A 25,479-nucleotide genomic window follows, 5' to 3' on the forward strand; every position below is an offset into this window, starting at 1 on the left:
CACGTCTCACCTCTAGCTAAGGAGCTATTAACAATTTACGCTGTTGGAGAAAGAAGAGTCAATTTTATCCAGGTGTGTTTAAATGAGTCAACACTTTTTTTTTTTTGAGGTGTTGTTTTGGGAGATTTAGAAGGTATAGCCTTCCTGGAGGAGGAATGTTATGGGGGCTGGCTTTGAGAGTTCATATCCTTGCCCCATTTCCAGTGTACTCTCTCCCTGTTTCTTGTATGTGGATGGAGACGTGATCCCTTAACCTCCTGCTCCAGCCAACATGCCTGTCACTTCCTACTGTGTGTTCTCTTTTGTCTATAAGTTGTCTTGGGTCCTGGTATTTTATCACAGCAAGAGCAAAGTAAGTAGCACAAGTGTTGCATTCCATGGAGAAGTACCCATGTTCTAGTATTTCGCCCTACACACATGTGGATATGAGTAGTACTAACTGAACTCATTGAGCTATTAAAGGAAAAAAAATAAAGGACAAATTTTGGAGAGATGTAAGGAGATGTCTAGGATGAATTAGAGAGTGAGAGTGGAGGGTGGATATGATCTAATAATATTTTATGCATGCATGAAATTACCAAATCATTTAATACATTCCCAGACAATAAGCATTAGTTGACAGCGTTTATATTCCCTCTCATTAGATAATACAAAGAAAGAACTCCCCCTCCATATATCCATATACCTTGGGCAGCCTAGAATTCAGTCTGGAATCCAGATGCTAGGAAAGAATGAGAGTTCACTTCTTAGCCTTCTCTAGTATTGACTAATGGTTTTTGGCATTTGCTTCAGTTTCTAACGAGGCCTTATTATGTTTTTTTTTTTAATTAACATGTTTTGGGTTGCTCCTGCACAGCTAAATGTACAGTCACTAGATATATTATAATTAACATCTGAGATAAAGCAAATGAATGTGGCATAAACTTTTATAATAAATTGAAATTCTGACATATTACTTAATATAAATCTTCAGTTAGAAAATTAATATTTGATATACAAACTTAAAAATAAAACTAAATAGGGCTAGAGGTGGTAACACTCACATTTAATCCCAGCACTCTGGAGGCAGAGGCAAATGGATTTCTATGAGATGGCAGTCAGTCTGGGAGGGTCTACACAGTAAGCTCCAGGCCAGCTGGGGCTAAATAGTGGGACACTAGATAAGCTGATTTAACTCCAGTGGATGAACTTGCACTGAGGGATACCTCAGTACAAAAGCTTGACTTCATAGGCCTTAATATATATGACAAAATTCACGAAATCTGGTGGTGGAGGGGGCTATGGGGAAGTGTGGATGGGAGAGGGGGTCTAAACATGATTGATTTATTGCATGAAGGACAAAAAATCAATAAAATATATTTAATATTTTATTAATTATTTTTATTTTATGTGTACAAGTGTATTGCCTGCATGTACCTGAGTGCACCCGTGTCATGCAATGCTGCAATGCTGGAGTCCATCTCCAGCTGAGTCCAGGGCCTGAAGGGGTGAAGGTAACTGCGGGGGTAGAAATGACTATACCAGAAACCACAATTGCAGTTCTAGTAGAGGCTGTTGACTGACCCACTCGGGGGAGGTCAGCCTGAATATCTTTCTTTTTCTACTCCTGTCTCTACTTCTCTTCTGAAAGCAGCCTTCTACATTTATTTACAATTAGAAAGCTTACAATAGCAGTAAAGCATCAGACCATAAATCAAACCATGAGTTTGCACAGTATTTCTCTGTGTACAATATTTTTCAATAATCATAGTAAGAGGGAAGTACAAAGTTCAATGATTAACCTTTTCCTAACATAGCCAACCAATGTCTTCATTGTTTACTTTATAGCCTTGTGGTTTCTATTTTACCATAGACGTGTAAGACAGCCTGTCTCCATTCGCCCTTTATTTCTTTGAATTTAATATTTACAGGTAGGTGTGTACATTTGAGAGAGTTATATTTTTCATGGCAATGGGAATAACCAACTCTTTATTTATTGTCTAACCAATATGCCAATCTATCTTTTTCCTCTCCCTTTTGCTCTTTCTTCCTGAATGTTTTGTACTCTTTTTACTGACCTAGCTAATCTTTCTATCCAAGAGGGAGTTTCCCTAAGCCAAATAGTTTTTCCTTATACCAAACTTTAGTCTCAATAGTTCCTCATTTAGGGTTAAAGTCATAAACTCCTGTAAAAGGCAGCAGGGCATCTATTGCATGCTATCTTTTCCTTTTGGGGGAAACCAAGCCTCATTATTAATCACAAATGCAGGTCCAAACGAGATCATAGTCATAGGAGGAAGTCGTCTATCTTATTACTTTCATTTTGTTTCAGTAACATAATAATCCGGCTAAAGGCAGAGATTTCCCTGGATTAGTTTCCCATTCCATCATCAGAGTTGATTATAAGAATACTTGAAGAGAAGGTTATACAAATTACAAAAACCAGGAATAACTAGGGAAGGGATATTTACCAAAACAACAGCGGTCATCAGCTTTCGGCTGGAACTTTGTCAAACAGCACTTTTGCCAAGAACCATGGAACTCTTGGAGCCAGCACTGCAGATGTCAGAAGAGGACTTTAGATTCCCCTGGAACTAAAGTTAAGGACAGTTCATAGACACCATGTGGGTGCTGGGAATCAAACCCGGGTCCTCTGCAAGAGCAGTCAGTGCTCTTAACTGCTGAGCCATCTCTCCAGTCCCCACAATAAAATAGATATATATTTTAAAAAACGAAATGAAAATTAAGTAAAAATAAAATCAAAATTAAAAGACTAAATATAAGCATTATAAAGCTTAATCATGAATATGTTTTTACTCCAGAGAGGTCAATTTGTTACTTACATTATATTTAGTCATTTAAGCCTAAATTATATTTTAAAAAATATATAATGGAACTATATTAGTATAGATAATTAATGCCACATCTTGGTGGCTATAACCTATTTGAATACCCTCAGCCTAATGGTAATGAGCCATTTTCTTGACTTCTAAAGAAAAGGAAACAAGTCCAGAGATCACCTAACCAGTGTCTGTGGTAGAAATTTAAATTTGAACATTGTTTTACCAATACATTTTTCATTTGGATTCTGTTTAATTTGTGTTACCTATCCATTATTCTGTTCTTCCTCAAGTTAGTAGAACAAATGCCACTGTCTAGGACAGAGAAATAGAGAAGACAGCAATTATGAAGAAATAAGAAGAGGGAGCAGTAACCTATTTGCAGTAACCCAGTCATGCTTGAAAGAACGAATATATAAGAATTAGAAGGATTCTCACACTTTTCTGAATTGTAATCCTGAACATAAAGACAGAAATGTGAAAGACATGTCATTACCTACCTTGACTAGAAAAGATCCAAGAAAATTAGGGAAACATTAACCAAAAAAATGTGGGCTTTGATTGTAAATATGTAATACTTTGTGTCATCTGGTTGTGGGTGTGCTGGCCCTAACAATACAGGTGCTGGGCCCATGAAAAATAAAGAAATAAAACTAAAATCTCAGTATAAAGCCAAGGAACTGTAAGATGATTATGAGGGTTGCCTATATCAGCCTGGACTCTGTATAGTCTAATTTTGTTTTAAGTTACAACTTATTTTTCAATGTCAGACTGCTTTATATTGATGTCATCACTTATATTTGTTATTTTTATTACTTATTACAGAAGGTGAAGCATGATATAATAGGAGAGTATGGCCAGTTAAGGCAAAGATAAATACAGTAGGGAAGGAAGTTGTGTTCAAGTGCAAACCCATCCCATAGTTGCCCCATGATCATGGACAAGCTCCTGCAAAACTTGATAGCAATGTTACACCATTTGTAACATTTGTCTGAGATTAATCTGAGACATTTGTCTGAGACTTAATTAGCGATACACAAAGTGCTTAGAAAAGTATCTTTAATAATGTGTTGCCTATAAACTGTAACATACCTTGAGCTTTATAAATTTTCAGTTTAAGATATTAATGTTATATAATTAAATGCAATAATAGTTTAGAGCCATGTCGACATTTTATTAGTTTAGAGATAATATTATTTGAGATGTACTCAAATGATCATAGAATAATTTTGTGACCTGCATTACTCACATATTTCCAGTGCCAGGTAACATGGATATTTTAATTCCATGACTTGTGTCTTGCATCATTGTGTCTTGATGCTATGTGACTTGAAGTAGATATCATGAGCACAGTGTCTACACTGAGATGGTAACAAGCATTCAACCATACATAAGAAAGACTAGAGCTTCTGTGAATAGATCTTATCTCATCAAAATTAAAGGAACCCCCCAACTAAAATGCCCTCAGTCCAATCTCCTAAATGCCCATAATTACTATGACCCTATCCTTTGTAAAAAAACAAAACAAAACAAAACAAAACAAAACAAAAAAGAACCATGATGTGGAGGACATCCTTCTATAAAGAAATTTAGATCTTCCTTACTTGCAATTAAAGTAACAAAATGTATATCGCCATGTAGATATATTATTAGAACTCCTCAAAGGCCTAGAAAGAGATCTATATATTAAAGATTTTGATATTTAAGTTTTGTTGTTGTTATATAAGTAAATATTTTTTGGTAGATAACCCATGATTTATGAGTTTTCTAATTCCATTTGCAAATGCATATTAATCTGAACTTCCCAGAGTGAAACCCCCTGAAAATAAAGACCAAGCCTATTTAATGTGCATTTCACAGAGATAAGAATGATATTCCTCTTGTTGGAAACTAAGCGATTAGCGACCTGATTTTAGGTTAATTGGTTATTTTACTACTTGATCTGAAGGGCTTTATTCTTACAAAGCAAACATTATATTATATTATATTAGTAAAAGAAATTGGTATCTATAGGTGCAAAGAAGGTATTTTTTTTTTCACCATTTCTGTTCTGTAATTCATACCAAGGATTTAGGAGGCTTCTTCATCTTCTACTAAATGAATCTCTCAATACTAAACCTGAGTGTCAGATGGGCATTTCCTTCTCTGATTAACCATTGGATTAAGGATTAAGTAGTAGGCCATTATTATTTGGCTTGGTTGAAAAACATTTAGTAAACTTTACTTCAGGTTTTTTGACTATTATTATCAAATTTTGGAAAGCATTTTAGTCTTTTAAAAATAAAGTTGTCCTTTTCTCCCAGAACTTGGGAGGCAGAGGCAGGGAAATCTCTGTGGGAGATCTTGTCTACATAGTGATTTCCAGGTTAGCTATAGCTACTATATCTCAAAAAGACCAAATAAATAAATAAGTAAATAAACAGTAAATTTTTCAAATATTTAGAGAGCATTTGTCTTTTAAAAGTAATATATATATATATATTTGCTCTCAAATATCAAATACGATTGTAGTTTATTAAGTATTTCACAACATTGATGGGACTGGAGGGATGGCTCAGTGGTTAAGAGTATTGACTGTTCTTGCAGAGGACCTGGGTGCAATTCCGAGCACTCATACAGCAGCTAAAATCGCCTGTAACTCCAGTTTCAGGATATTTGATGTACTCTTCTGGCCTCTCCAGGCATTGCACACATACACATAAAAGAAAAATAAATAAATTAATGAATTGTAATAAAAAGTTTGACATCTTTAAGAAAGTTGAAAGAATATTATTAGTAACAATACATGCTATTAATCTGATTAGTTGTTATTTTAAACTATACCTGATAGTATTTCCATGTCTTTTTGAGAAAATATCATGTACCAAGAAGATATTGACCTATTATTGGCCTTTGTTACTGAATAGTTCCATACTGTTATGGAAAGCTTAAGCTATCTTTATTCATTATGAATTAATTTTCTAATTTTCTGGGAGCCATGGTTTCAGTGAATATGCTTTGGGAATCACCCATACTGAATGGCTTTGTCATATGAAAAAATTCATTTCACAGACTTCCAAGCAAGTTTTGAAAGAAGTACCTGATTCTTGTATAATGTCAATGAGTATTCTATGTGTGAAAATAACTGAGCCATCTGACATTTACTTATGACAAATAATTCTTTAAACTGTGTGTTTTTTTTTTTTAAGTATTGAAAGAAGGACTGGAGAGAGAGCTCAGTGGATAAGAGCAGTACCTTCTCTTGCAGAGGACATGGGCTTGGTTCCAGGACCCACATGCTGAATGACAACAATCCGTATCTCTAATTCCAGGGGATCTGACTCCCTCTTCTGACTTCTGCAGGCATTATACAACATGGGTGCACTTACGTACATGCAATACACTCATACACATAAAAAGATAATAAACAAAGTATTTTAAAAATATATTAAAGGACAGCTGTCAAAGATCTCATGGGAATATTGTTTTTGTTTTGCAACAGAATCTTCAGATAAGAAGAGAGCCATTAATCCTTCAAAAGAGGATGGTAAAATTCTCAAAAAATACCTCACTATACTCCCCACATTATAAAGGACCTCTGGAGTTCTTGTTCAATATATGTGAAAATTGTAACTTAATTATCAAGATTCTGGGAATACATTTGAATTCAACCAAATTTCATGCAGCAAATTCTAAGAAATCTTTATAGTCTTGCTTGACCAGTTGTTTGACCCTAGAAAAAGGCCAAAGTTGAAGCCACCAGCCTCTCTCCTGAGTAAGTCCAGCAGCACACACCATGCCTTGACTCCCTCAGCCTTATTCACCCTCCCAGCTCCCCCGACCTGTCTCTCCTCCTAGCCTGGGTACTGGCCCATTTATTGTCTTGGCACCCCAGACACAAAGGCTGACTTCTTAGCCCGGAACCACCACTGCTTCTTGATCCTTTGCATTCAGACCAACCCAGTTCCTTCTTGCAGTCCCCAAGACCCCTCTGGGCCTGGTTCTACCCTCACATCTCTCTGCTTCCCTGGGCTGCACAAACCGCCAGCCTCTATCCTGGGTAAATCCAGAGGCATCCACAGTGACTTGACTCCCCCAGTCTCATTCATCCTCCCAGGTCCCTCATCCTGTCTCCCCTCCTAGCCTGGATACAGGGCCATTTCTAATCTTGAAACCCCTGACTGCTCAGCTTGGAGCCACCACTGATTCTTGATCCTTTGCATCCAGACCAGATAAGTTCATTCTAAAGGTCCCGAAGATCCCTCTGGGCCTGGTCCCACCCTCACCTCCTTCTACTTCCCTGGGTGGCATGGCCACCAGCTGCCCAAGATCAGCATTTTCCTGGGCCCTACTCCAAAACCAGTCCAGCCCCCAAATTCCTGAGGACATCATCTTTCCTGGAGGGATCCAGGCCTTAAGAGAAAGCCTGAAAACATCTAATCCTCATCTATTTTGATCCTCTGTGGGAACTCCTGAAGATGAAAGCAACTTGGCCACTCTGATTTAAAATCAAAAGAGAACTGGAAGCCTAGACCAACCAGCTTTTCATGCCCAACAAATAAACCACAAAGTCACATAATGTTTACAAAAAGAAGCAGACCTAAACATGAAGGCTTGAGTCTCACACAAGAATCAGAAACTACACAAGAAATTCACCTGTCAAAGTCACATAGAAAAAATAATAACATGAGAAACCAAAATAACATATCCCCACCAAATGCCAATAGTCATCAAGAGGAGTACAATGAAAACACCTAGAGATAATGCAGGACATGAAACTCAAAAGAACAGTTATAAACCTTATAAAACCTTTAAATTCAGTGAATTTAAAGAACACACAAAGAAATCAAAGAACTGAAGGAAGATAGGGATAAACTTCTGAATGAATTCAGAAAAAAGTTAGAAATATTGAAGAATACTCAGGCTGAAATGAAGAAGGAAGCAGAACACTCAGTAAGCCAATTAGAAATGACAGGAGAAAGCCTCACCAATAGGATGAATGAAATGGAAAACAGAAAATCAAGACCGAAAGATAAAGTGGATGAACTAGACCACTCAAGCAAAGAAAATGAAGAAAACTAAGAAAATGCAAGAATGGAATATGCAGGAATTCAGTGACACCATAAAAAGACCAAATTATGAATCATAGGCATACAGGAAGGAGAAGAATTTCAAGATAATGGTATGGACCAGATCTTCAACAGAATTGCAGAATAAAAATTCCCAAAATTAAAGAAAGACATGCCCATACAATACAAGAAGCATATAGAACACAAAATAAACAGGACCAGAAAAAAAACCCTCCATGGCACATCATAGTAAAAACACTAAAGGTACAGAACAAAGAGACAATACTGAAAGCAGGAAAATAAAAACAAGTCAGATATAACGGAAAACCCATCAGGATGACAGCTGAGTTTTCAGTGCAAACTATGAAAGCCAGAAGAACCTGGACCAAAGTATTCCCAGTTTTAAATCACGACAGACGCCTACCCAGATTACTATACCCAGCCAAAATATCTATTATAGTCAAAGGTGAAAGAAAAATCTTCCATGACATAAATAGGCTGAAAGAATTCATATCTACAAAACCAGGTCTTCAGAGAGTTCTTGAAGCAAAACAAAGAATTGAAGAAAGGAATGACTATGCCCAGGGGGGTTTCAGAAAGAAATTCAATGAAGGTAAAATGGTTGAAAAGCACAGTTATATCAGGAATGTACACAGAAATAAAAATGACAGGATTCAATACACATCTTTCATTAACAACTTTAAATTTCAATGGACTGAACTCCCCAGTCAAAGCCACAGACTAGGTGAATGGATTAAGAAACAAAACCCATCTTTTTGTTGTCTGCAAAAAACTCATCTCACTTTCAAGGATAGGCACTACCTTAAGTTGAAAGGATGGAAAAAAATACACATATGAATGGTACTAAAAAAAAAAAGCAGGCATTGCAATTCTAATATCTGATAAAGTAATCTTTAAACTAAAACTAATCAGAAGAGATAAAGAGGATCACTTCATACTGATCAAAGGAACAATAAACCAAGAAGATATTACAATCATGAACATATATTCACCAAACTCTGATGCACTCAACTTCATAAAATCAGTAGTGCAAAACTTTAAGATCCAGATTAATCACAACTCATTAATAGTAGGGGACTTCAATACCCCACTGTCTGCATTAGATATGTCAGCAGGACAGAGAATTAACAGAGAGACATTTGAATTAAACAATACCATACATCAAAAGAACCTAACAGACACCTACTGAGTATTCCACCCAAGCACTAAAGGACATACTTTCTATTCAGCGCCCCATGGAATCTTTTACAAAATTGACCCAATACTGGGACACAAAACAAACCTCAAGAAATACAAAAAGTTTGAAATAATTCCATGCATTCTATCAGAACACATGCAGTAAAGCTTAAAATCAACACCGGAAGAAGCCAGAGTAACGACATGAACACATGGAGAATAAAAAACACACTCCTGAATGATGAATGGGTCAAAAGAGAAATTTAGAGAGAAATAAAAGTATTCTGGAACTAAATGAAAAGGATAAAAATATAATAAAACTTCTGAGACACATGGAAAGCGGTCGTTAGAGGGAAGTTTATAGCTCTAAGTGCCTATATTAAAAAATCTGAAGAACACAAATAAATGACTCAATATTGCAACTCAAGATACTTGAAAAGCAACAGCAAATGAAAGCCAAGCCCAGCAGACAAGAAGAAATAACAAAAATCAGAGGAGAAATTAATGAAATCGAAACAAAGACAATAACAAAAAGAATCAATGAATCCATGAGCTGGTTCTTTGAAAAGATAGATAAACAAGATTGACAGACTACTAGCCCTGTTAACCAAAAGAAAGGAAAAGCACCTCCAAATCAACAAAATCAGGCATTAAAAGGGAAACATAAAAGCAGACACCAAAAAGATCCAGAACATTTTAAGGGACTACTTTAAAAAACCTATATGCTACTAAAAGAAACGGATGGGTATCTAAAGGCATGGGAGCTGCCAAAACTAAACCAAGAAGAGATTAAAAGCTTAAACAGACCCATAACACAAATAGAAATTGAAACTAATAAAAAACCTCCTGACTAAAAAAAGCCCAGGACTGGATGGATTTACAGAAGAATTCTACCAGACATTTAAAGAAGATCTACATCCAATATTACTTAATTTATTCAAAAAGGTGTAAATGGAGGGAGAACTTCCAAATTCCTTCCATGAAGCCAGCATCACTCTAAAAAAGCGAGGTAAAGATAAAACAGAAAAAGAAAACTATAGACCCATATCCGTAGCGAACATAGATGCAAATATACTCAACAAGATATTTGAAAACTGCATACAGACACATCAAAAATATCATCCACCATGATCAAGTCGGCTTTATTCCAGAGATGCAGGGATGGTTCAATACACATAAGTAAATAAACGTCATAAATCATATAAATGGGCTCAAAGACAATAACCTCATAGTTATCTCAATAGATGCAGAGAAGGCCTTTGACAAAATTCAACATGCATTTTTATCCAATGTCCTAGAGGGAATTGGACTGGAGGGAACATACCTCAACATAATTTAAGCCATATATAACAAACCCACAGCCAACATCATTTTAAATGGAGAAAAACTGGAAGCATTCCCATTGAAATCAGGAACCAGACAAAGCTGTCCACTATCTCCTCTCCTCTTTAACATACTGCTTGAAATTCTTGCAAGAGCAATTAGACAAGAGAAGGAAATTAAAGAAGTAATAATTGGAAAATAAGAGATCAAACTATCCCTTTTTGCAGATTATATGATATATCAAAGAGATGCCAAAAATTCCACCAGAAAATTCTGAGAAATCATTAACATGTTCAGTAAAGTGACAGGTAACAAATTTAATCTACAAAAGTCTGTAGCCTTTCTATATACCAATAACAAGCAATCAGAGAAAGAGTACATGGAAACACTCTGCTTCACGAAGCTGCCAAAAAGAAATAAAATATCTCAGAATAAACTTGACCAGACATTAAAGACCTCTACAATGAAAATCTTAAATCTTGAAAGAGATTGAGGAAGACATCAGAAGATGGAAGGACCTCTCAGGCTCATGGATTGGAAGAGTTAATATTCTGAAAGTGACCATCCTACCAAAACCCATTTATAGATTCAATGCAATGCTAATAAAAATTCATATAACATTTTTCATAGAACTGGAAAAAATGCCAAAATTCATATGGAAGCAGAAAAGACCTCAGATAGCCAAAGCAACCCTGAGTACTAAGAGCAAAGCTGGGGGGATTACTATACCAAATTTTAAACTGTGTTACAGAGCTGTGGTCATAAAAACAACATTGTGCTGGCACAATATTAGATCCATAGATCAGCGGAACAAAGTTTAAGACCCAAATATGAGTACATGCAATTTCAGCCACCTGGTATTTGTCAAAGGGGCCAAGAACATTCACTTGGGGAAAGACAGCATGTTCAGCAAATGGTGTTGGCAAAACTGGTTTTTCACCTGTAGAGGAATGAAACTAAACCCCTATCTTTCACCTTACACAAAAGTCAATTCCAAATGGATCAAAGACCTCAATGTAAAGCCTGAAACTGAAACTTTTAGAAGAAAACATTGGCAAAAACCTACAAGATATAGGTGTAGGAAAGGATTTTCTAAACCAGACATCAATTGCTCAGGAAACAAGATGAAGAATCAATAAATGGGACCACATTAAACTAAAGAGCTTCTGTACATCAAAGGAGGCAACCAGGGAAGTGAAAAGAAAGCCCACCAAATGGGAGAAAATCTTCACCAGCAACACAACTGACAGAAGTTTAACATGCAGAATATATAACGAGCTCAAAAACAAAGAATCAAGAAAGAAGTAACCCAAGTAAAAGATAGGTTAAGGACCTGAACAGAGAGTTCTCAAAAGAAGAAATAAAGATGGCTAAGAAGCATCTTAAAAAGTGTGAAACATCACTAGTAATTAGGGAAATGCAAATTAAATCCACTTTAAGATTTCATCTTACCCCAGTCAGATTGCATAAGACCAAGAGAACAAATGATAGCAAATGTTGGAGTGGATGTGGGGAAAGAAGAATGCTCAAACTTGTTCAACCCCTATGGAAAATAGTGTGGAGAACTGTTAAAAAACGGCCATCAACCTACCATTTGACCCAGTTATACCACTCCTTGGCATATACCTGAAGAACTCATTCTATTGCAGAGACGCGTGTACATCCATGTTTGTTGTTGCTCTTTTCACAACTGCTAAGAGATGGAAGCAACCTAAGACTCACTCAACTGATGAGTGGATAACGAAAATATGGTTCATTTAAACAATGCAGTTTTATGCAGCAGTAAAGATGAAATCATATAATTTGCATGTAAATGGATGGAACTAGAAACTGTTATACTAAGTGAAGTAACACAGACTCAAAAAAATAAAATAAAATAAAAAGTGACGTATGTTCTCCCTCATATGTGTATCCTAGCACCAAATCCTGATAAATGAGTATGTATCCAGACATAACTACAGGAACAGGGATAATGGAAAGGAACAAGGAAGGTAAAGGAAAAGAAAGAATTCGAAAAAGAGGAACAGTAGGAAACAGGCGTTAATAAGGGAGATATGGATAAAAATTGGGTTAGGTTAAGGGAGAGGGGAGGGAAGGGTATACAAAGAACCTAGGGGATAAAGGGAAAGAAGGAGCTCAAGAGACTTGGGACCATAGGAGAAGGGTATTATTAAGGGAGAAATGGGAAAAATGGGGGCATCTTAATTGGGGAAACCATGATTGAACGGTTTGACAATGCAAGAGATAAATAATGCCTAGCTAGTTTTAAAAACCAGAAGGAACCATATTAGTCCAACAAACTACTGAAAACTTATACATACCAGATCAAGAAATATATGGCTAGGCAAGGTTTATCTGAGAACAATTGCTCTTTGCCCAAGCTTTATCTACATGGTACATGGCAATTAAAAGTACCAGAATTGTGGAACTAATCTTCTTGGATGTTTAAGAGACATACTTTGAGGCCTATACTAATTTGGTCAGAGAAGCATAAAAGACAGTTTTTAGTCCTTGCCCTCCTAGGTCTACTAGCTCCAGGGGACTATGAGCATCTCTCAAAATGTCCTGTAAACTGTGGTGAGTCACATGTTCTCTTGATCAAGGAGTCCTATGAGACCCCACATGATGGATTTGAACCAGTGTCCAGTCTATAAAGAGGAGGGTCAACACAGAGGAAACATTTCCTCCATGCTTTAAAGCAAAGTCAGCCATGGTCTAGCAGGACTTTTGACTTATCTTCACATAGACAGAACTGGTAAAAGAAAGGAGCCAGAGGCTCCTACCTAGCCCATGTGACCCCTGAGAAACAGATCCTCAAATGGCCTTAAGAGTAAAAATAAATTGCTTTATCTGTGCCAACTGTATGGCCTTAAACACCCAAAAGGAAAGTAAACCAAAGATTAAGGGGCCAATATAATTTTTTAAGAGTACATATGTATAGCTAAAGGCTACATAACAAGAAACAATGCCATATAGGAAATACCTTCTTTTGAGTTGTGGGCCAAGGTTGCCCAAGAGACTCCCAGATACTAAGCCAGCACAAAACTGGGAAAATGAACAGCAGACCCCAATCTTATCTAAAGGAATATTGACAACTGATTGCTGCTAGATGAGGAACAGCTGACCTTCCTAAAACAAAGACATTTAGGTAGGCTTAGATTAACCAGATGGACAAGTACTCAGGAAAGGCTGGGAGTGCTGACAACACAACAGACAGTAGCAGGGAAGACAGAGTAAAAGGGCTCTAATCTGGGCGGGGGGGAGCTATGGGAGGGTGCCATCTGGGAAGTGGTTATATAGATGAATAAGATTGGGATGTTTTGTGTGATATACACACAAAAAAAATCAACAAATTTAAAAAATGAGTTATATTTGAGGTGGAAGCATAAAAATTTACATCATGTTAGTTAGTAGAAGCATTAAACATTACCATTGAAATCTACCCGATGACTTTATATCCATAGATCCAAGTGCAACCGGCCATGACTAGTAATAATCAGATATACACAGATTAGAGACTCATGCGCAAAGACCTAATTTTATTAGCAAAAACAATCTGTCTTTCTGTAAGAAGCAGTATATTTTAAAATGAAATGGAGATCTGTTTTAAGTAATAGGCTAAAGAGATGTATCTTTGCTCTGGAAATTGTTATTGAGTATGTTAAAGCTGTAATGAAATTCTTCTTCTAAAACATAAAAGAAAGAAAAAATTAAATAATTAAATCAAGTGATGTTTGCATACTAGTAATTGCCATCCAATTAATGCACAATAAAAGAACTCATTTGACATTTTTTAAAAGGGCCAACATTTATCAAGTCATTTAGTTTGTCATATAAACTATGTATGTCTTTCTGTAGATGAGGCTTTCTCAGAAACATCACCTTTAGCCTATTACACTCTCAGGATGTTGTTCTCAATGATGAAGGTAGTAAGAAGTTAGGGCTGAGCAGATGACCATTTCTGGAAACATTTCATGTTTTTCTGCTACAAAAAGTTTGATGCTTGTTTTCTCATGGGAAACGTCTTTAAAAATATCTCTATTTTGGGAGTGGGTTTGGAATTCACACAAGGTTAATGTCTTGGACAACACTAGAGTTATTTCATGTATGTAACAAAAGGCAACCTGTGGGAATTCTAAATTGTGAAATCAAAATGCTAGAGTCATATTTTAGATACTAAAAATAGGTAATATCCATTCCTTGCATATACTTCTGGTTTTCTAAGATCTAAAAACAGCAATTTTGTCTTAAAGAATAAATTTATCATTAACATTCACTAAAATGAATGAGGTTTAATGCAGGAAGTGCTTGATTTGAGCAAAATGACTTTCAGTGCAAAAAATAATAGGTTTCAAGATACTTGTTTTTTTCTCACTGTACAATCTCAAAGTTTATGAGTAGAAAGAAAAGAAATAGACATTTACGATATTCCATGATGAAAATATGGAGAATGTTTTGTATTTTAAAACACTACAAGCTCCTGTAAGTATGTGGTAGACAATGTAGGGAATAAAGGTTTCAAATAAACAATAAAATGTCTTACTTAAACCAATGATCAGTGAGAAACTATTGCTACTGAGGATATTTATGTGTGATGGTATATGAAAATTTTGATATTTTATAGTTACTTGCTATGCATTGGCAAATACTTATGTTTAAAAATTGTGATCATTATTTTGTAATAATATTTTCTAAATTAAACCTAGGAGACCACACATCATTATCCCTTTTCTTTATTGATGTACCCCAAAGTTTGGCACAAAATAGAACACCAACGAATGTTTATTATACTTATTAGAACAGTATAATTTACGTTTTCATATTAAATACTCTTTCGTATTCTTTGAGAGTCTATTGAGTAGTACCTCGTAATCCATATACCAAGCATCCTATAACTGGAGATGTTTGTTTCAACTTCCAATTACCAGACTATCCCATGTACATTATTTCTTCTTTGTACAACTTTGGCTAGTTGAAACAAATTAAGTGGCAGAATTGCTTAAAATTCCTTATTTTTAGGAGGAGTCTATAAAACCTAATTTAATCTTGATTAATAACTTTCAATTAACCGTGGCAAAACCAAGTGCTCTTGGGTTTTGAGATCTAGTCACTTTATCTTGTTTCTTAGGAACTTCAATTTGGTACTCCACACAAATCTTAATGAAGCGTTCCTGGGTATGCTTGAGAATTAACAAATAAAAGTGCTGAAAGACAGCATACCCATCTTCACTGAAATCATGAATATTAAGAAAGAATGCTTTCTGATCAGAGGGGAGCCAAATTTGTATTTCCCTGACTGAAACTGGAGAAACCATTTTGAATAAAATTATGAGGGAACCTGACTCAGTTCCAAATCTCAATTCCAAACACATTTCCAGACACAATTTCGGACACAGATTGTTCCAAGAGATATCTAGGGGAACATGTGTACTCTGAGTTCTAGTCTACTCTTAAAAACCTAAAGTCAGACGTTTTTGTTCTGGTAATGTTGACATAGTAATGTTGCAGTTTCCATTCAAGGAAATGAGTGCCACCATTTCCTTTGGTGGATCTTCCCTCCTACATTATTATCCAAGGAAAAGTGGAGGATTGACTTATCTGGCAGGCCATCATCTGCACCAGAGAGGGTGGGTCAGGGTGGGAGTCATAACAACTCAAGACAATGGACTTTGGAGAAAATTTTTCTTTGGGCTACTTATTACAAAGTAGGAAGAATATAGCTGTGGGAACTATCTAATTGTATGGCATATGCAGAACTTTAGGATAAAACAATCACTTCAAAAAGCAAAAAGGAAGATATGGACTGAATTAGTTTTTTAAATAAATAATTTATTGAGAATTGTATACATGCATATAAAATGTTTTGATTAAATCCACGCCCACTCCCTCTTTTCCAACTCCTCCCATATCTCCCCATCACGTTTTGTTTTTCTGATAACTTCATGTTCTCCTTTTTCTCTTTGATTTCTTTATTTTTTTATGGGGCTTTTGGCTACTCTAACATTTCCCCTTCTGAAGAGGTAACCCTAAAATCTTTTAAGGATTAGACAAAAGCTCCCAATTGTTTTCAATATTTTTGGCCTTTAGAATGGAGTATGTTGCTAACAGTCCCATAGGCATTGTGGGTTTTAACCAAGAAACTGGCTACATTTCTTTGGGGCCTTTTACCCTAACTGCTTAGCCAATTCCTAACTCCTATTCTTATCACACCATCTTCTGAAAAAGTTACCCAAATTGTTGATACGGGATCTGGACGCAGACCACTCTGGCATCTTCCATGCTGTACAGGAATGCAGGATGAGGCAAGTGGAGTACCTCTTCAGTGGGTCTATCTAAAAGACTCCCAAATTGCATAACTTTATCTGTATGGGGAAAAGAAAGTCTGTGAATCATGACTAGGAGATGTGAAGGAGAAGTAAAGGCAAGATTAACATTACAAGCTCTAGAAAGAGAACTAGAAAAAGTCAGAACAGGGCAATTTTCAAATGTTCATATGAGAGTCCATTGGAATTTCTTGACGAGGGCTACAAAAGCATCCCTCTATTGGGTTCCTCCTCATTTTTCTTTTGTCTTCCAAGGCTGGACTCAAGAGTGATGAACTCAGGATTTTCTTTCAGGTATTTTGATAGCTGTTGGAGTTGTTAGAATTAGTGTCAGTTCCCTCGCAAAGGCTTCTAAATAGGGGGAGAAAACTAATTTTTCCATCATTTTAGAATAGCTGGTTGTCTCCCTTAGCTATAGGTGGGCACTGCAGTATTGGATACCGAGATTAGAAGTCTTACATTTGAGCAACATTTTCAAGATGACTAAAGGGTTGTTGAAGTATATGTATGACCTGAAGGTATGCACACTGGAAAGCCTTTATACAGCATGGATCATGCCTTCTCTTCCTAGACTTCCCCCTGATTGTATATTTAGCCTTCCCAAAATTCAGGAGGCTATGTGTGATTAGGGACAAATTACATACTGTTGTCTGGGAAGAGTGGCTGGATACTCTGCTGAGCATCCAATGACCCTGCTTAGCCCTCTGTTAATGAATGAGCACAACCGTCAACAAGCCCAACTCTGACGATTAGCAATCAGGCACAGCTGAAGTCATGATGATGGTAGTTGTTTCATGCAGAAGGGACTGCTGTATAGCATCATCTTATTTAAAGGAATTGGAATTTAAAAATATTTCATGCTGTGATCCAGATATGAGGGAGAACATACGTCATTTGTTTTTCTGAGTCTGTGTTACTTCACTTAGTATAACAGTTTCTATATCCATCCATTTACCTGCAAATTTCATTATTTCATCTTTCTTAACTGCTGAATAGAACTCCATTGTGTAAATATACCACATTTTTGTTAGCCACTCATCAGTTGAGGGGCACTTAGGTTGCTTCCATCTCTCAGCTATTGTGTAAAGAGCAGCAATAAACATGGTTGTACAGTGTCTTTATAATAGGATGAGTCCTTTGGGTATATGCCAAGGCATCGTATAACTAGGTCATACGGTAGGTTCATTTGTAGTTTTTTAAAGAGTTCTCCATACTGTTTTCCATTGAGGTTGCACGAGTTTGCAGTCCAACAGTGAATGAGTGTTCCCCTATCTCCACATCCTCTCCAGCATTTGGTATCATTTTTCTCTTGATCTTAGCCAGTCTGATTGTGGTAAGGTGATACCTTAAGGTGGTTTTAACTTGCATTTCCCTAATTACTAATGATGGTGTACAATTTTTAGATATTTCTTAGCCATTTTTATTTCTTCCTTTGAGAAGTCTATGTTTAGATATTTAGCCCATCTTTTAATTGGGTCATTTGGTTTCTTGCTTCTTTGCTTTTTGAGTTCTTTATGTATTCTGGATGTAGAACCTCTGTCAGATGTACAACTGGTGAAGACTTTTTCCCCTTCTGTGTTTTCTCTTCACTTTTTTTATTCTTTTGCTGTGCAGGAGCTTTTTAGTTTAGTGACGCCCCTCTTCTTCATTCCTGACCTTAATTCCTGACCAACTTCTGTTCAATTTAGAAAATCCTTTCCTACACCTATATTTTGTAAGTTGCTGCCAATATTTTCTTCTAAGCATTTTAGGGTTTTCAGTTTCACATTGAGGTCTTTGATCCATTTGGAGTTGACTTTTGTGCAAAGTGAAAGATAAGGATCCTGTACCATTCTTCCACAGGTGGACATCCAGTTTTGCCAGGACTATTTGTTAAAAATGCTGTCTTTCCTCCATTGCGTGTTCTTGGAAACTTTGTCAAATATCAGGTGGCTGAAATTGCATGTACTTGGGTTTGACACTTCAGTGATGTTCCATTGATCTATGTGTCTATTTTTGTGCTAGTACCATGCTGTTGTTATGACTATAGTCTGTAGAATACTTTGAGATCTGGCATAGTAATCCCTGCAGCATTGCTCTTTGTGCTCAGGGTTGCTTTGGCTATCTGGGGTCTTTTGTGGTTCCATACACATTTAAGGATTTTTTTTTCTAATTCTGTGAAGTATGTCATGGGAATTTTGATTGGGATTGCATTGAAACTATATATTGCTTTTGGTAGGCTAGTCGTCTTCACAATATTAATTCTTCCAGTCTGAGAACACGGAAGTTCCTTCCATCTTCTGGTGTCTTCCTCAATCTTTTTTTAAATAATTTAAAATTTTCATTGTAGAGATCTTTGGTGTCTTTGGTCAGATTTATTCCAAGATTTTTTTTTGCAGCAATTGTGAATGGGAACATATTCCTGAATTCTTTCTCCAATTGCTTGTTATTGATTTATAGAAAGGCTGCTGATTTTTATAGATTGATTTAAAAACCTGCCACTATACAGAAAGTGTTGATCAGTTCTAAGCATTTTCTGGTGGGACTTTGGGGATCTCTTAGGTATAATATCATCTGCAAAAAGCGATTGTTTGATCCCTTCTTTTCCAGTTAGTACTATTTAATTTCCTTCTCCTGTCTTATTGTTCTAGCCAGAGTTTCAAGTACTATGTTGAAAAGGAGGGGGAGATAGTGGACATCCTTGTCTGTTTCCTAATTTTAATAGGAATGCTTCCCAGTTTCCATTTAGAGTGATATTGTCTGTGGGTTTGTTGTATGTAGCTTTAATCATGTTTAGGTATGTTACCTCCAGTCCAATTCCCTCTAGGACTTTGAACACAGTACATCTGTATTCGGTTTGTAAGTATTTTGTTGAGAATTTTTGCATCTATGTTCATGAAGGATATGGGTCTATAGTTTTCTTGTTTGGTTGTGTCTTTACCCAGTTTGAGTATTAGAGTGATGTTGGCTTCATAGAAGGAAGTTGGGAGTTCTTTTGTTTCTATTGTTTTGAATAATTTAAGTAGTATTGGTTGGAGGTCTTCTTTAAATGTCTGATAGAATTCTACTGTAAATCCATCTGGGCCCAAGCTTTTTTAGTTGGGAGGCTTTCTATTACTGTTTCAATTTCCTTACATATTATGGGTCATTGTAAACTGTTGATCTCTTCTCCGTTTAACTTTGTTGGTTCACATGATTTTAGATATCCATTCATTTCTTTTATATTTTCAAGTTTAGTAGCCTATATTAGTTTTTAAAGTATTCCCTTCTAATAGTCTGGATCTTTTGGGTTTCTGCTGTGATGTTTCCCTTTTCATCCTTGATTTTGTTGATTTGGATTTTCTTTATTTTGGTTAACGGGGCTAATGATTTGTCTATCTTGTTTAGCTTTTCAAAGAACTAGCTCTTAGATTCATTGGTTCTTTGTAATGTTTTCTTTGTTTCTATTTCATTGATTTCTGCTCTGATTTTTCTTATTTCTTGTCTTCTCTTGGGTTTAGGTTTCATTTGTTCTTGCCTTTTCCAATTTCTTGAGTTGTAGTGTTGGGTTGTGTATTTGCACTCTTTCTAATTTTTTAATGTAGGCACTTAGAGCTGTAAACTTCCCTCTTAAGACTGCTTTTAAAGTGTCCCAGAGGTTGTGTTGTGTTGTATTGTCTTTTTAGTTGAAATCCAGGAATTCTTTTATTTCTTTCTTAATTTCTCCTTTGACCCACTCATTGTTTAAGAATGTGTTGTTCAATCACCATGAGTTCCTGTAGTGACTACGGCTTTGTCCAGTGTTGATCTTGAGCCTTATTGTATTGTGGCACAATAGAATGCATGTTTTTCTTTCAATTTTTTGTATTTATTGAGGTTTGTTTTATGGCCCAGTATATGGTCAATTTTTTAAAAAGTTCCATGGGGAGCTGAATGGAGGAGTATTCTTTGCTGCTTGGGTGGAATATTCAAAAGATGTCTGTTAGGTCCATTTGATTATGGTATCATTTAATTCAAATGTTTCTCTGTTTATTCGTTGTCCAGTTAAACTGCCTAATGGAGACAGTGGGGTATTGAAGTCCCTTACTATTACTGAGTTAGGGTTAATCTGTGTCTTAAAGCCCTGTAGTGTTGTTTTTATGAATTTGGGTGCACCAGAATTCGGTGCGTTTGTGTTAAGGATTATAATATCTTCTCGGTTAACTGTTCCTTTGATCAGAATGAAGTGACCCTCCCCTCTTATATCTTCTGATTAGTTTTACTTTGAAATCTATTTTGTCAGATATTAGAATTGCAACTCCTGCTTGTTTCTTAGTGCCATTTGCTTAGAATATTCTTTTCCATACTTTTACCTTAAGATAGTGACTGTCCTTGAAGGTGTGATGGGTTTCTTGCAGAGAGCAAAGAGATGGATTTTGTTTATCAATCCATTCACTTAGCCTGTGTCTTTTGACTGGGAGGGGGGATTCAGTCCTTTGATATTTAAGGTTAGTATTGAAAAATGTGTCAGTTGCTGTCATTTTGATTGCTGTTTGTGTTCTCTGTCTAATTTTGTGTTTTGTCTATTATAACATTATTTATTTTCTTTCTTTGCCCCTGGGTATAGCTGTTTCTCTCTCTGCTCTCTATATTGCTTCACACATTCTTTGAAGGGCTGGTTTTGTGAACAAGTATTCTTTCAAGCTATTCATGTCATGGAAGATTTTTCTGTCCCCTTCAACTATATTAGACATTTTTGCTGGATAAAGTATTCTATGCTGGCACCTATTTTCATGTAGAACTGGAAATACTTTGGCCCAGGCTCTTCTGACTTTCATAGTTTGTACTGATGTCAACTGTAATTCTAATGGGCTTTCTTTTGTATGTGACTTGTTTTCTTTTGCTGCTTTCAGTATTCTATCTTTGTTTTGTACATTTAGTGTTTTTACTATGATATGTCATGGGGACTTTCTTTTCTAATTCTGTCTATCTGGTGTTCTATGTGCTTCCTATATTTGTATGGGGATGTCGTTCCTTAATTTCAGGAAATTCTCTTCTGCAATCCTGTTAGTATCTTGTCAATACCATTAACCTGAAATTCTTCTCCTTCCTCTGTTCCTATGATCCATAGATTTGGTCTTTTCATTGTGTCCCACACCTCTTGCTTATTCCATTCCTGTACTTTTTAACATTTTCCATCATCTTTGCTTGAGTGGTCCAATTTTTCAACTTTATCCTCCAGTGTTGATATTCTGTTTTCCATTTCACTCATTCTAGCAGTGAAGCTTTCCCCTGATGTTTCAGTTGGCTTACTGAGTTTTGCATTTCCTTCTTCATTTATGCCTGAGTTTTCTTCAATATACCTATGTCTTTTGTGAATTCATTCAGAAATTCATCCCTATCTTGTTTTAGTTCTTTGTGTGTTCTTTAAATTCATTGAATTCCTTGATTGTGTTTATGATTGTTCTTTTAAATTCTGTGTTCTGGGTTATTTCTAGGGGGTTCTCCTTGTAGAACTCTTCTACAGGATTGGTGGAGTTTGGTGGGGATATAGTGTTTTGGCTTTCCATTTTATTATTCTTTTGTTGTGATTTTGGCATGTGAATTTCTTTTGTGATTTCTGATTCTGATATCAGAATTAAGTTGAAGTATGCTTCTGTTTGTATCATCGGGGTGTCTAGATCCTTTCTTTCTTGGTTTTGTAGAGATGGTTGGTAAAGGGTTAAATTCTCTCAGGTTTGATTTGGAGGAAACTGATGGCTTCAGATCAGCTATTCAGGAGTACCCACACAAGCCCAATTCAGGTTCCAGTCAGGTACACTCAGTCTTCCTTCACCACATGGAGGCAGGATCTGTGTTATCTCAGGCAGTCTCCTGATTTCTCAGGCCCTCTGCCACAGGGAGGCCAGAGGGAGGCCAGAACTCGGCACTCTCTGGCAGTTTGCTCAGATCAGAGCTTCTACACCGATGGAGCCTGAATTCTTATATATCGGGCCAGCTGGCATTTGAAACCATAGCATTAGTTTCGGAGCCAAAATATTTTCTTCTTTATTCTAGTATGAAGCTATCTATTAGTTATTATATAAAGATTTTGATATGCTGAATATCACTCATAGTGTGTAAAGGAATCGTTTTCCCAAACTCTACTCCATGTATTTTATCACTAACAATTGGGTATTTTCTAGGATGCACACTGGGAAGCTCATGTTGATATGTGTTTTTCAATTGATAGTGAAGTTGAACATTTTGTATATGATCATCAGCATTATTTAATCATTTCCTTATTTTAGTTCCTTGAGAGAGATTAGCACCTGGGTTCCATAAGAAACTGGAAACCAAATTAAATACATGTACATAAAACTGTCCCCTCCCATTTTTGTCTTCCACATGTGCATTTTATCCATACACAAGTACTTTCAGCTGATTTTCCAGGTAACACTCCAAATTTATAGAATTAAGTTTCCTTAGGTGTAACATTCCAGCTAGTCCTTGTCTACCATCTGACTAGAGAGTTTAAATTCCCTAACATAATATATTTGGTGCTACACAGTGAACAGGAATAAAACAAGCATTCACTTCATTATTATTGCCTTGCTTCCTTTTGTAACATTTGAGATTATTACAAAGTTCCACAACTAGTCAAATGCAGAGAAAAAGTGTCTGTGAGATGCCCAGCTTTAACTGACCCCTCTACAATGGAACTGCTACACCTAACGCTCAAGGAATTTAGAGGAACAGGAAGCAGAAAGAACATTAATGTATCTCTCAGTTCTAACTAGCAAAGTTTCAGTGTTCAACAGATGGTAATTAACTCAGAAAGCTATAACTGGCTAATGCACAGACTAAGAGACTACACAGTGCTTGTCCCTGGGTAGGACACCTATATCAAACATCTGCAACTCAGGGCTCAAGGACTATTGTTAATGAAGGGGCAGAAAAAAAAAAAACTGTAAGAGCCAGGGAATTTGGAACACCCCAAGGAAACAGTTTTCTAGAAGGATGGGAGTTTGCTCATATGAACTTCCAGCAATGATGACGTTATGCACAAGACCCATGTGAGCTCAAACCATACTCAGCATAAAAATGGGGACATGAGTAAGAAGAAACCCCAACCTTAGCTGATAAACTATAGGCAAGTGATTTCTACTGGGAGATAGAGAGTTGATTTTCTTAAAGGGACCAGGTTGACCAGGCTCCGGTGGATGGACTCACACTGAGGTACATTTGAGGTCACAAACTTGGCTCAGTAGGCCTTAACATATATGACAGAATGCATGAAATCTTGGGGTGGTGGACTATGAAGATGTGCAGCTAAGGGATGAAGTTTAAATAGATCAAGAGTTATATGAAATTAGCATAAATTCAATAAAAAATAAAATAAAAATCAAAAGGGAGGAATGGGGATATGATGAGGAAAGACTGGTTTAGAGTAATACTTAAACACAGCAGAACAACTGTCAAACTCTACATGTCTATGCCTAATGTCTGTGCCTGCAGTTTTCCCTAATTTCCCTAGTTTCATAGTCCTCAATCTCTGGCATCCTGGAGTTTCCATCAGTAACTAAGATGAATCTTTACAACTTCATTCAAGAGTTTTTTGCAAGACTCTCCATAATCCCTATGGTCTTAGAACTTTTAGGCCTCTAAAACCAATACCGTGAGGACAATGTTGCAAACTTCTGCTGCCAGCTCAAGATTTATTCTGATGCTCTTGGACCACAGATGTAGTGGCTGATGGATCCCTTGGTAGCTGAATATGCAAAAATATTTTCTTTCTTAAGTATTTGTTGTCTAGTAGAGAATCGTCCCTGTGGCATTCTCTGTCCAGATCCCCTCCTTTCAGTAAAAATTGGGGTTTCATAAGCTGGTGCTCTTGGGGAAACTTTCCTACTGTACCAATGTAGAACATTAGGTTTCTAGCTAATGGAGCTAATATCTTCAATAATTATAGTCATTTGTATATCTTTTGTCTGCTTTAAATTTACGTATGCTACATTTTTTACTTAACTACACACTTTTCATATCATTCTGCTTGGTCTCATCATTTCTTAGATAAGAGTAAGCTTTAAGCATGGAACAGTCTATAGCCTACATTGCATTATGATTTCTTATACCTAGAAAATTAGTTCCATTAGTTTTTAATTCATCTTCACTTAAGTTCTCAGGACATAGGCAAAAGGCAGCCAAGTTCTTTACCAGAATGTAACACAAATGGCCTCTACCCTATTCCCAACAGAGTTCTTTTTAACTCTGGGCCCTCATGAGGTAAGCCACCACTGTCCCCAGTTCTTTGGGTATCACCTGAATTCCCTCTGGGTCTCCTGTGTGATCAGACAAACCATATAATATATTTTATGTGCATTTATTAATTTACAAAGGAATGAGTACCCAGTGCTTAGCCCTGCACCTCTGGTGGCATGGCTCAGAGCCTGCCATATCAGACTACCCCACGACTACCATAATCACTGCTAACATTCACTCACACCTCAGGGACAGTGATCTCGCCCCAGGCCCATAAGTGTTGGGCCATTCTGTCCCTGAGCTGCTGTGTGCAGCTGCGTGTTCCCATGGATCAAGTGCTTCCCCACAGCTCGCGGCTTCCCCATGGCTCGTGGCTTCTGTTCCAAGATGGCTCCCAGCAGCCCCCCAGTAGTCCACACACTGTGGCAGGTCCCATCCCTTGGAGGAACTAGCCAATTGGGAGACACTAGGTATCTTCTGATCTCCCACCAGTATGACACATTAAGCTCTGTTTATAATACTCTAAGGCCTTTCTAGCCCAGAGTTTGAAACTCTTCCACATTCCTTGCAGAAATTAGTTCCAAATGCTTA

This window comes from Nannospalax galili, unplaced genomic scaffold (genome assembly GCF_000622305.1).
Source record: "Nannospalax galili isolate Female #2095 unplaced genomic scaffold, S.galili_v1.0 scaffold522, whole genome shotgun sequence".
Classification (NCBI taxonomy): domain Eukaryota; kingdom Metazoa; phylum Chordata; class Mammalia; order Rodentia; family Spalacidae; genus Nannospalax; species Nannospalax galili.